A 12,168-nucleotide genomic window follows, 5' to 3' on the forward strand; every position below is an offset into this window, starting at 1 on the left:
GCAATTCGACAGTTAACTGTCCTCAGCCTATTACTTACCTAATATTCGTTCTCCTTATAACAAGAAACCCATCAGTCAGTGTTATGCAATAACGGAAAACAACACCCAGTACAGCACAACAATTTTTTTCGACAAAGAAAATATGGATACACTATAGTTGCTTCGATATGTCGCAATCTCATTCCGTGCCAGGTTGTCATTAATTGCAGAATAACATTAGAGAATAATCTAGATTATCCATTTCGAAGCAATTTGGTCTAAAACAAGCGTTGATGCTATCCAAAATGCAATCCATTTGAAATTCAGTGAATAGGTCACGAACGTATAGTGTACGCCAGGTAGAGACTTTAGTGTTGCACGACTCGAAGCGCCTTCCAGGGGCACATCAGCAGTGTCTTATCTCACATTTCTTCTTATCTCACATTTCTGAGGGCACACTGTTGCGGCTTACCAATAGCCAACGGAATCGTTGATAGCGGACGCCACGAAGTGTTCACCTCGCAGTCGTACGGCAGAGATAGAGCACGGACTTTGCCAAAAGAGTACCTTCAGTCCCTACGTCTTATACGACTCACGTACATATACACCCTCGTTCTAATTTGAAGCGCATGACAGAGGTTAAACCCCACTGCACCAGTTACTAGGAAATCTTCCCATTCCATTCACATATGCGAAATGACAGCCTTAGGGACAGCTCACAAGATTCAGCACCCGAAGCTGTATGGAGTGATACGGTTAACCCAGCAATATCAACATCTTTCACAGTTTGTATGGTAATGATTTACTCGTGGTCTAGGGGTAGCGTCTTTGATTCAAAATCAAAACGTCTTCTGTCCCGGGTTCGATCCCAGCCACTGCCTAAATTTTGATAAACAATCAGGACTGGCGGCCGAAGACTTCCGGCATAAGAAGTCAGCCTCATTCTGCCAACGGCCTTATCAAAGAGGGCGGAGGAGTGGACAGAGGTTCAGGGCTCTCTCTTGTCCTAGGGGTGGGAAATTGCCACTAAAGGCGGAAGAATCAGCAATGATCAACGACATGAAGATGCAGAAGGCAATGGAAACCACTGCATTAAAGACACGTAACGTGTATCCACAGGACATGTGGCCTGTAATTGAAGAAGTGTCTCTCCATTGGCAAAAGATTCCGGAATAGTCCCACATTCGGATCTCCGGGAGGGGACTGCCAAGGGGAAGGTTACCATGGGAAAAAGATTGAATAATCAACGAAAGGATAACGTTCTACGAGTCGGGGCGTGGAATGTCAGAAGCATGAACGTTATAGGGAAACTAGAAAATCTGAAAAGGGAAATGCAAAAGCTCAATCTAGATATAGTAGCGGTCAGTGAAGTGAAGTGGAAGGAAGACAAGGATTTCTGGTCAGATGAGTATCGGGTAATATCAACAGCAGCAGAAAGTGGTATAACAGGTGAAGACATCGAAAAAGATATGATTGTCGTAAGGACAGACTCAGCATACAGGAAAGTCAAAACAACCTTTGGTGACATTAAAATCAACGGTGATAACATTAAGAGTGCAACGGGAATTCCACTATTGAATGCAGAGGAGAGAGCAGATAGGTGGAAAGAATACATTGAAAGCCTCTGTGAGGGTGAAGATTTGTCTGATATGATAGAAGAAGAAACAGGAGTCGATTTAGATGAGATAGGGGATCCAGTATTAGAATCGGAATTTAAAAGAGCTTTGGGGGACTTACGGTCAAATAAGGCAGAAGGGATAGATAACATTCCATCAGAATTTCTAAAATCATTGGGGGAAGTGGCAACAAAACGACTATTCACGTTGGTGTGTAGAATATGAGTCTGGTGATATACCATCTGACTTTCGGAAAAGCATCATCCACACAATTACGAAGACGACAAGAGCTGACAAGTGCGAGAATTATCGCACAATCAGCTTAACAGCTCATGCATCGAAGCTGCTTACAGGGATAATATACAGAAGAATGGAAAAGAAAATTGAGAATGCGCTAGGTGACGATCAGTTTGGCTTTAGGAAAAGTGAAGGGGCGAGAGAGGCAATTCTGACGTTACGGCTAATAATGGAAGCAAGGCTAAAGAAAAATCAAGACACTTTCATAGGATTTGTCGACCTGGAAAAAGCGTTCGACAATATCAAATGGTGCAAGCTGTTCGAGATTCTGAAAAAAGTTGGGGTAAGCTATAGGGAGAGACGGGTCATATACAATATGTACAACAACCAAGAGGGAATAATAAGAGTGGACGATCAAGAACGAAGTGATCGTATTAAGAAGGGTGTAAGACAAGGCTGTAGCCCTTCGCCCCTGCTCTTCAATCTGTACATCGAGGAAGCAATGATGGAAATAAAAGAAAGGTTCAGGTGTGGAATTAAAATACAAGGTGAAAAGATATCAGTGGTACGATTCGCTGATGACATTGCTATCCTGAGTGAAAGTGAAGAAGAATGAAATGATCTGCTGAACGGAATGAACAGTCTAATGGGTACACAGTATGGTTTGAGAGCAAATCGGAGAAAGACGAAGGTTCAAATGGTTAAAATTGCTCTGAGCACTATGGGACTCAACTACTGAGGTCATTAGTCCCCTAGAACTTAGAACTTGTTAAACCTAACTAACCTAAGGACATCACACACATCCATGCCCAAGGCAGGATTCGAACCTGCGACCGTAGCGGTCTCGCGGTTCCAGACTGCAGCGCCAGAACCGCGCGGCCACTTCGGCCGGCCAAAGACGAAGGTAATGAGAAGTAGTAGAAATGAGAACAGCGAGAAACTTAACACCAGGATTGATGGTCACGAAGTCAATGAAGTTAAGGAATTCTGCTACCTATGCAATAAAATAACCAATGACGGACGGAGCAAGCAGGACATCAAAAGCAGACTCGCTATGGCATAAAAGGCATTTCTGGCCAAGAGAAGTCTACTAATATCAAATACCGGCCTTAATTTGAGGAAGAAATTTCTGAGGATGTACGTCTGGAGTACAGCATTGTATGGTAGTGAAACATGTACTGTGGGAAAACCGGAACAGAAGATAATTGAAGCATTTGAGATGTGGTGCTATAGACGAATGTTGAAAATTAGGCGGACTGATAACATAACGAATGAGGAGGTTCTACGCAGAATCGAAGAGGAAAGGAATATGTGGAAAACACTGATAAGGAGAAGGGACAGGATAATAGGACATCTGCTAAGACATGAGGGAATGACTTCCATGGTAGTAGAGGGAGCTGTTGAGGACAAAAACTGTAGAGGAAGACAGAGATTGGAATACGTCAAGCAAATAATTGAGGACGTAGGTTGAAAGTGCTACTCTGAGATGAAGAGGTTAGCACAGGAAAGGAATTCGTGGCGGGCCGCATCAAACCAATCAGTAGACTGATGACCAAAAAAAAAAAAAAAAAAAAAAAAAAAGATAATAATTTATCGGTTCAAGTTTCATCAGTGAGTGCATGGACACAAATAAACAATATGAAATGATGATTACACATTAACAATTTGTAGGGAGGAAAGATAGGTCACAACACCCAGTAAAGCAGATGTGCGTAAGAATTTAAGTAAACTTCAGGTTTAAGAAAATATGCGGATAGCGCTTACTACACTATATCTCTATAACAATTTGCCTTTTCAAACAGTTGAAACTAAATTTCCAATTTTAGAAAAATGCTCACCTGGCGCTTACCAAATTGTGTTAACGACCTTCTGCATAACATTTGTTCTTACGAAACACATTCCACCGCGCTCACTAAGTCTTTCACTGATAGAAATTCTGGTCATAAGACATTTAAGATCCAAACATGCGCCGGCGTTCAACAGATCGTCATTCAAATAGCAACAGGTCAGTTCGAAGTAAGCTCTGAACTTAAATGTTAACAGTCATCAGAATAAAGCCAGATATGTTCAAGAAAGTAGGACGCATAGATCAGAATTAGTAGTGTTTTACAGCTCTGGTCAACAGACTGACATGAAATGGCTCATCCTTTTTTAACACCGGCACGTCAGTCGTTCGGTGGGTCGGTCGATAAGAGAGCGGCGCTAGACCGTGGCCGACAGGGGGCAGCGAAAACCTTCCTTAAGCTCTCGTTCGTTAACTGGGAAAATCAAACAGGCCCACGGATGGACTGAACGGCTGCAGACTAAAATTCTGAAAGAACAAATTGTTGAACACAAGGATGAATCATTAGAAATAGGGAAGAAACCAATTGTACTTAAGTGAAGTGTGAGTGACGTTCCTACAATGGTCTGCACAATGTCTATGCACATTAAAAACGGTGGGCATTTATGCTACCAGAAACTGAAAACTCAACCACAAGGCAATTAATATTGTCCCCAGAACATCACCAACGGACACCAGACACATGGTATAATATTAGTCTTACAACGGCACAGTGATCAGTCTGTAACGACTATATTACATTTTGACTACTATGTGATTTACTGCTTCGGAACATAACCTGTCTTAATAGGCGGTTATTAGGCCTCAACAAATGGTAGAATTCTTGTCCATAAGCCCCATTAGAAGTTCAGAGCAGCACAGGGCGTTGTCCTTTTCGTGTAAACCTGCACTTATCAGATGAAATGTTTCACTACATTCAGAAACTGGTATTTGCTGCATATGTTGTCGAAAAGTCGTGGTTGGAAATCAGTACCTAAAATGGTGTCGCTCCTCCCAGCAGTGATACCGACATCCAAGCAGCCTACAGGCTAACACGAAGGCAGCAGCCCCACCAACCACGGCCCGATCCCTCTCCTTGGCTCTGCAAACGGCACTCTCCGCATTCACTCCAAGTTCCTCACTGCTTATCCTTTTCGGCGTACAGCGCCCCTCTGTATTCGCAGCCACACTTGTTGCCGATGTACCACCTGCGTTCTCTCTCGGACTTTACCATCCCCCCACCCCCTCTCCCCACCAGCTAGACAATGCTGCATGCAAGGATGGCGAACCAGCCCACTAAAGATATATCGAATCGATCGTGAGGGCTCAGTATGGAACGCGAAAAAATGTTTAAATGCATGCTGTAATTATTCTAATCTTGTCCTCGTGATCGATTTGGGGACGCTGGCTGGAGTGGCCGAGCGGTTCTAGGCGCCACAGTCTGGAACCGCGCGACCGCTACGGTCGCCGGCTCGAATCCTGCCTCGGGCATAGATGTATGTGATGTCCTTAGGTTAGTTAGGTTTAAGTAGTTCTAAGTTCTATGGGACTGATGACCTCAGCAGTTAAGTCTCATAGTGCTCAGAGCCATTTTTTGATTTGGGAACGATTCTTAGGGGGTCGTAGTATATTCCTGAAATCGGAATTTAAAGCCTTCCTTGAAAATGTGGAAGCAGGCTTTGTCGGGACAGTTTGTGTCTATCTTCAAAGGGCTGCCAATTCAGTTCCTTCAACGTCTCTGCGACACTCTGCCATGAGTGAATCAGACCTGTGATCATTCCTGCTGTTCTTCTCAGTGTATGTCCAATACCCTCTATTAGTCGTAATAGTATATGTCCGACACCCTTGATCAGTATTCTGAGATGGATTGCACGAATAATTTTTTAGGTAAACTCGTTTTTATACTGATTGAATTTCCCTAGTATTCCATCAATAAACCGAAGTTCACTGCTCCTTTACCCACGATAGAGGGTATGTGACTGTTCATCTGTAGTTTCAGCAATAGACAATAAATCACATGCGTTTTAATCGGGAACGACCCAGTAACCATACGCACATTCTTCTTCTACGATAAATAATTCAAAAACTCATTTGAGAAAGTTATTTTTCGAAACTGCCTTATTAACGTATGTTCGAGATACATTATCCTCGCCTTATTACTTTTTGAATTATATGTATGCGTTTCTTGCAATTACTGTAAAAATTCTTGGTTTCTTTTTAGTGTAACAGCGTATCACTGGCAGAATTCGTGGGGTCTCTAAAGACAGAGTGGTGCCGAGTGTGGGGCCAGCAATTAACGATCCATCGAAGGCCATCACTTTCTCACAGAAGTGCTAACGTATTGTCGCTGTAACCTCTGGTCAGTGAGAACTACGAAATGTTAAACAATTTAGTTTCTTGTTTTCTTCTGCTGGATGAATTTTTTCAGTTATTAAGACGATGCTGCTGAGTCACAGTATGATTAGAAGATAAATGTTTGATTAGAGGTTCACTATATTTACTTCTATGAAGTTAAACAAAATAAAGTAGTGTTGGATAGATTAATGAATGCTGCGAAGAATATTTTCCATGAAGGAATTATTATATATATGCTTGTTGTAAAGTTCGTCGATTTCTGAACAGAATATTTCAACTAGAAGTGATAGTTGATTTCATGAAGAGTTTGAATTTTAAGGGAGGAAAGCATTCTATATCCGTGAATTTTCCTCACATCCATGCCACCCACCAGGTTAGCCAAGAGCGCGAATGCGCTGCTTCCTGGACTCAGATAGGCGCGCTGTTCCCTTATCGAATCCACCCAGCGGATTCACGACGGGGTCTGGTGTGCTGGGTAGCCTGGATGTGGTTTCTATGCGGTTTTCCACATCCCACTACGTGAATACCAGTCTAGTCCACACGCCCCGCCTCAGTTACACGCCTCGCAGACATTTGAAACACGTTCGCATTCTTTCATGATTTACACTGGACGGAGACATCTGGGGTACACTACTCCATCCCCAGGGGGTAAGGGATGGCGCCAGGAAGGGCATCCGGCCACCCCTTAAAATTAACCATGCCAGATCTAAACTTGATGCTCTCAGGACACACGAAGATCAAGACGAGGATGTAAATAAACAGTGGAACACTGTGAGGAATAATATCATAGAGGCAGCGAAGGTCACAATAGGTACAATTAAGAAGAACAGGAGGAAACCGTGGTTTGATGAGGAATGCACGAAATTGGTAGAGGAAAGGAGAAAAGCGCGATTGGATTGGGGTGGAATGGAAGACAGGAAACGAGAGGTCTTGAACTTGAGAAGGGAAGTTGGTCGTAGGCTACGGGCAAAGAAGAGTGATTATTTGAACATTCAAATTACAAAAATGGAGACAAACAGTAAAACAAAAAACATAAGGGAACTTTACCTAGACATAAATAGGTGTAGGAAGGGCTTCAAGGCTAGGACAAATCCACTTCGAGGGGCTGATGGGGGAATACTGACAGACCCCAGTGCTATATTAAGTAAATGGAGGGCATATTTTGAGCATCTATTAAATGTACACCAGGAAGTAGGAAATGAGCAGGCGTACAAAATACATACAGCAGAATCCCAGATACCTGAGCCAACGTTAAAGGATGTAAGAGATGCAATGAACAAATTGAAAAACCATAAAACACCAGGATCAGATTGCATGACTGCAGAATTAGTTAAAAATGGGGGACAGAAATTGGTGGAAGCAGTTCACAAAGTGATAACTAAAGTATGGAACTCAGAGATGATACCTGAAGAGTGGCAGGAGTCGATTCTGATCCCAATTTTTTAGAAAGGTGACAAAATGGATTGTAGTAATTATAGAGGCATATCGCTATAACCACTATGTTCCAAAATTTTCTCGAATATTCCGCTAAGCAGGCTTACACCATATGCAGATGAAATTGTGGGGGATTACCAAGCCGGTTTTCGGAGGAAAAGATCAACTATAGACCAAATATTCACCCTGCGCCAAATTTTGGAAAAGAAATGGGAATACAATAAACCAGCTCATAATCTTTTCATAGATTTTACAAAAGCATATGATTCAGTATAGCAATCAAAATTGTACAGAACTCTTTTGGAACTTGGAATACCAAAGAAGTATGTTAGACTTTGAGAAGTGAGTTTGAAAACCACAAAAGGTAGAGTACTCGTGGGGAAATTGGAGTCAGAAGAATCTGTAATAAATAACGAACTTAAGCAGGGAGATGCTCTGTCTCCGCTACTTTTTAATTTAGTCCTAGAATATATTGTACGAATGGCAGCAGATAATTCAGAGGGTGTGGAGTTAAATGGAAATATTAAGATATTAGGGTATGCAGATGATCTAAACATCATTAGCGATAGGAAAGAATCTGTAACAGCAAATGCGAATGAGTTAATCAAGGCAAGTGAAGATGTAGGTCTAAGGATAAGTGATGACAAAATTAAATACCTGGTTACTACTAGAATGCCAACAGCAGTAGGTCAGGAAATGTTAAGAGTTGGAGACATGCAGTTTGAAAAAGTGAACACTTTTAAGTATCTAGGCGTGGACATCACTTCGAGAAATGAGATTGCATCCGAACTGAAGAAGAGATTACGGGCGGGAAATGCGTGCTATTTCTCACTGAATAGATTACTTTCATCATGGATATTGTCTAGAAATTTAATGATTAGAATATACAAAACAATTATTCTACCAGTTATGCTGTATGGGTGTGAGACTTGGTCTCTCACTGTGCAAAATGAAAAGCCGTTTATAGTATTTGAAAACAAAATTTTCAGGAATATTTTCGGAGCAAAAAGAGATGACATTAGCGGAGAGTGGCGAAAACTGCATAACGAAGAGGTTCACGAACTCTATTCAACCCCTGACACAATCAGTATTATTAAATGACGTAGGCTGCGATGGGCGGGTCACGTAGCTCGAATGGATGAGGGCAGGGCAGCGAGCAGAGTACTGGTAGGGCACCTAGAGGGAAAACATCCTGTGGGGAGACCGAGGCGTAGATGGGAGGACAATGTGAAGGCAGATTTGAGGAGCCTTGGTATTGAAGGTGAATGGAAGGAAATAGCCCAAGACAGGGACAGACTTCTGGTCGGCCGCGGTGGTCTAGCGGTTCTAGGCGCTCAGTCCGGAACCGCGCGACTGCTACGGTCGCAGGTTCGAATCCTGCCTCGGGCATGGATGTGTGTGATGTCCTTAGGTTAGTTAGGTTTAAGTAGTTCTAAGTTCTAGGGGACTGATGACCATAGATGTTAAGTCCCATAGTGCTCAGAGCCAATTGAACCATTTGAACAGGGACAGATGGCGAAAATACGTTGCTCCTGTAATGGACTCTCGAGTCCGGTATGATCAGTGAGTAAGTAAACCTAAACTTAAGCATGCCAGCCCTGCGCTTGATGCCGGACCAAGGAACTAGCGAAAGAAGCATTAGATTCACGCCAAGTGCATCAGAATTCTCAATTATGTCGTAGATCCCAGGTGGCACCGACAGCCCCAAAGGAGGTTCCACAGCCGTCGCCACAAAAACCCAATCTCTGCGACAGCTTGAGGAAGGAGCATGGCCACAGCTGACGCAGATTCGACCTATTATCAGGCTGTAGCAAACTCTTCGTGCATCTTTGTAGACAGATCAGGACCTTTTCTGAAAGATAGACTCAGTTAAACTCGAGTACGTGTTAAAAATATAGAAAGCGATCTAATCTGATAGCCAACAGAATTAAAACACTGAGAGCTATGGACACAACTGCCTGAACTACTTTGTGCTACAACGATATGACGTGCTATTTTAACGCTTCGAAATGGAAGAATGTATAAATACATTAAAAATGCTACTAAACTCAGAAAAAATGGAGACAGAGATATACTTGATGAAAAAGTGTAGCTGTTCATTGAAGCTCACTTGTTGAGAACGGGCACGCTATGTATAGTTTCCATAAATCTTTATTTTTGATAGATACCATCCAGATATTCATTTTTTTCTTATTTACTTGTTTTACACTTTTAATGAGCTAGTTCAATCATGGCAGCAAACTAGATACTTTTGACATTTTCCTTCTTCATTTTCGCCTTCTTTTTGTACAACACAAACGTTAGTCATTTTTCTATTGACTCACTGTTCCACTGTATTCTTTTTTCTTCTTCTTTTTCGTTTGCTTCTTATCGTAATTAGAAGTTAGATTTCGGTGTTGCTCGTACTAATGTGTTTATTCGTTAACTTCAGTTTTCATGATTTTAATTTTCTAATTTATCGATGTTCATTTCACTTCTCAAGTTATCATTCTCATTTCTGTATAATGTACTGGATGGTTCTACCTAAATTCTAATCTCTTGTTATTCATACATGATACACATCTCACATCTAGAACTACATCTATATCTACAACTATGCAGATCACCGTGAAGCGTATGGAAAAAAGTGTACATGCAATTGTACCGGTTGCCAGGTTTTCTTCCTTTTCCATTCACTACTGGAGCGCGGGAAGAGTGATGGTTTGACAATGTCTGTGCGTCCAGTAATTATTATAATATTATCCTCACTATCCCTAAGTGAGCGATTCATGGTACTTGTAGTAAATTCCTAGAGTCATCATTTAAAGCCTGTTGTTGAACCTTTTTAATAAAATTGCTGGTGACAAATTATGTCTATCTTCAAGGGTCGTCCAGTTCAGTTCCTTCAGTATCTCTGTGACACTCCGCCTTGGAAGAAACGAACCTGTGACCACTCGCGCTGCCCCTCTCTGCATACGTTCAGTAACCCCTGTTAGTCCTATTTGGTATGGGACCCACACATTTGAGCAGCATTCTAAAACCGATCACTCAAGTGATTTGAAAGCAATGTCCTTTATAGACTGATTGCACTTTCCTAGTATTCTATCAATAAACCGAAGTATACCACCTGCTTTACCCACAACTGAGCCTAAGCCATCATTCCATTTTGTATCCCTTCAAAGCGTTACTCCCAAGTATTTGCATGAGTAGGCCGGTTCCATCAGTGACCCGCCGCTCGGGATTGGCCGAGCAGTCTAGGGCGCTGTAGTCATGGACTACTGGTCCCGGCGGAGGTTCGAGTCCTACCTCCGGCATGGGTGTGTGTGTTTCTCCTTAGGATAATTTAGGTTAAGTAGTGTGTAAGCTTAGGGACTGATGACCTTAGAAGTTAAGTCCCATAAGATTTCACACATCCCTCCATCAGTGACCCACTGATGTTATAATCATAGGATACCTCTTTTTTTTATTTTGTGAAATGAGCAATTATCGATTTCTGATATAAAGCAAGTTGCCAATCTATACGTCACTGACACAATACTTATGCACTTATATTCAGACACCACTTCTTTAAAAATAACTGCCTCGCCTATAAAAATTCTGAGCTTACTATTAATATTGTCTGCAAGGTCATTAATACACAGCATGAACTGCGAGGATTCGAACACGATTTCCATGGGGCACAACTGAAGTTATCTCTACTTCTGATGATGAACCTCCATCCTAGATAACGTGCTACGTCCTCCAACCAAAACGTTCTCTATCCGGAAAACAATTCACTTGATGCCCGTATGACTGTACTTTTGACATTACGCCTAGCAGTGAAAATGAAATGTCGTGTGGCTAGGGCCTCCCGTCGGGTAGACCGTTCACCTGGTGCAGGTCTTTCGAGTTGACGCCACTTTGGTGACCTGTGCGTCGATGGGGATGAAATGATGATGATTGGGACAACACAACACCCAGTCCCTGAGCGAAAAGTATCTCCGACCCAGCCGGGAATCGAAACCGGGACCTTAAGATTGACATTCCGTCACGCTGACAACTCAGCTACCGGGGCCGGATACGCCTAGCAGTGGTACTGAGTCAAATTCTATTCGGAAATCAAGAAATACTGCATCTCCCTAACTGCCTTGATCCAATGTTTCAGTATGACCTGTGAGAGATAAGTTCTAGTTGAGAGTTTCGCATAATAGATGTATTCGGAATCGAAGCTGGTTGGCATTGTAGAGGTTAGTCTGTTCCAGAGACCTCATTATGTTTGAGCTCTGAATATGTTCTAAGATTCTGCAACAAATCAATGTCGAGGATATTGGACAGTAGTTTTGTTGATTACTTCTATTACCCTCCTTGTAGACTGGTGTGAGCTGTGCTTTTTTCCAATATGTGGGCACAGCTTTTGTTCGAGAGATTTACAATGGATAAAAGTTAAAAGATGGGCTAACTGAGCCGCAAATTTAATACAGAATCGGACAGAGATTCTTTCAGGCCCTGGAACTTTGTTCAATTTTAACGATTTCCGCTGTTTCTCAACACCACTGCCACTAATATGTCCTTCATTCAGATTTTCAAGTCTACGAGCATTAAATTGGGGCGATTATCCTGGCTTTTCTTTATAAAGGATCATTTGAAAATAGATCAAAGCAGTTTAGATTTTGCTTTGCTATCCTCAATTCCAGTATCATTCGCTAGGGACTGTATACAAACTTTGGTGCTACTGATAGCCTTTACATACGGCCAGAATTTCTGTAG

The sequence above is a fragment of the Schistocerca piceifrons genome, chromosome 3, assembly GCF_021461385.2.
Source record: "Schistocerca piceifrons isolate TAMUIC-IGC-003096 chromosome 3, iqSchPice1.1, whole genome shotgun sequence".
Classification (NCBI taxonomy): Eukaryota; Metazoa; Arthropoda; class Insecta; order Orthoptera; family Acrididae; genus Schistocerca; species Schistocerca piceifrons.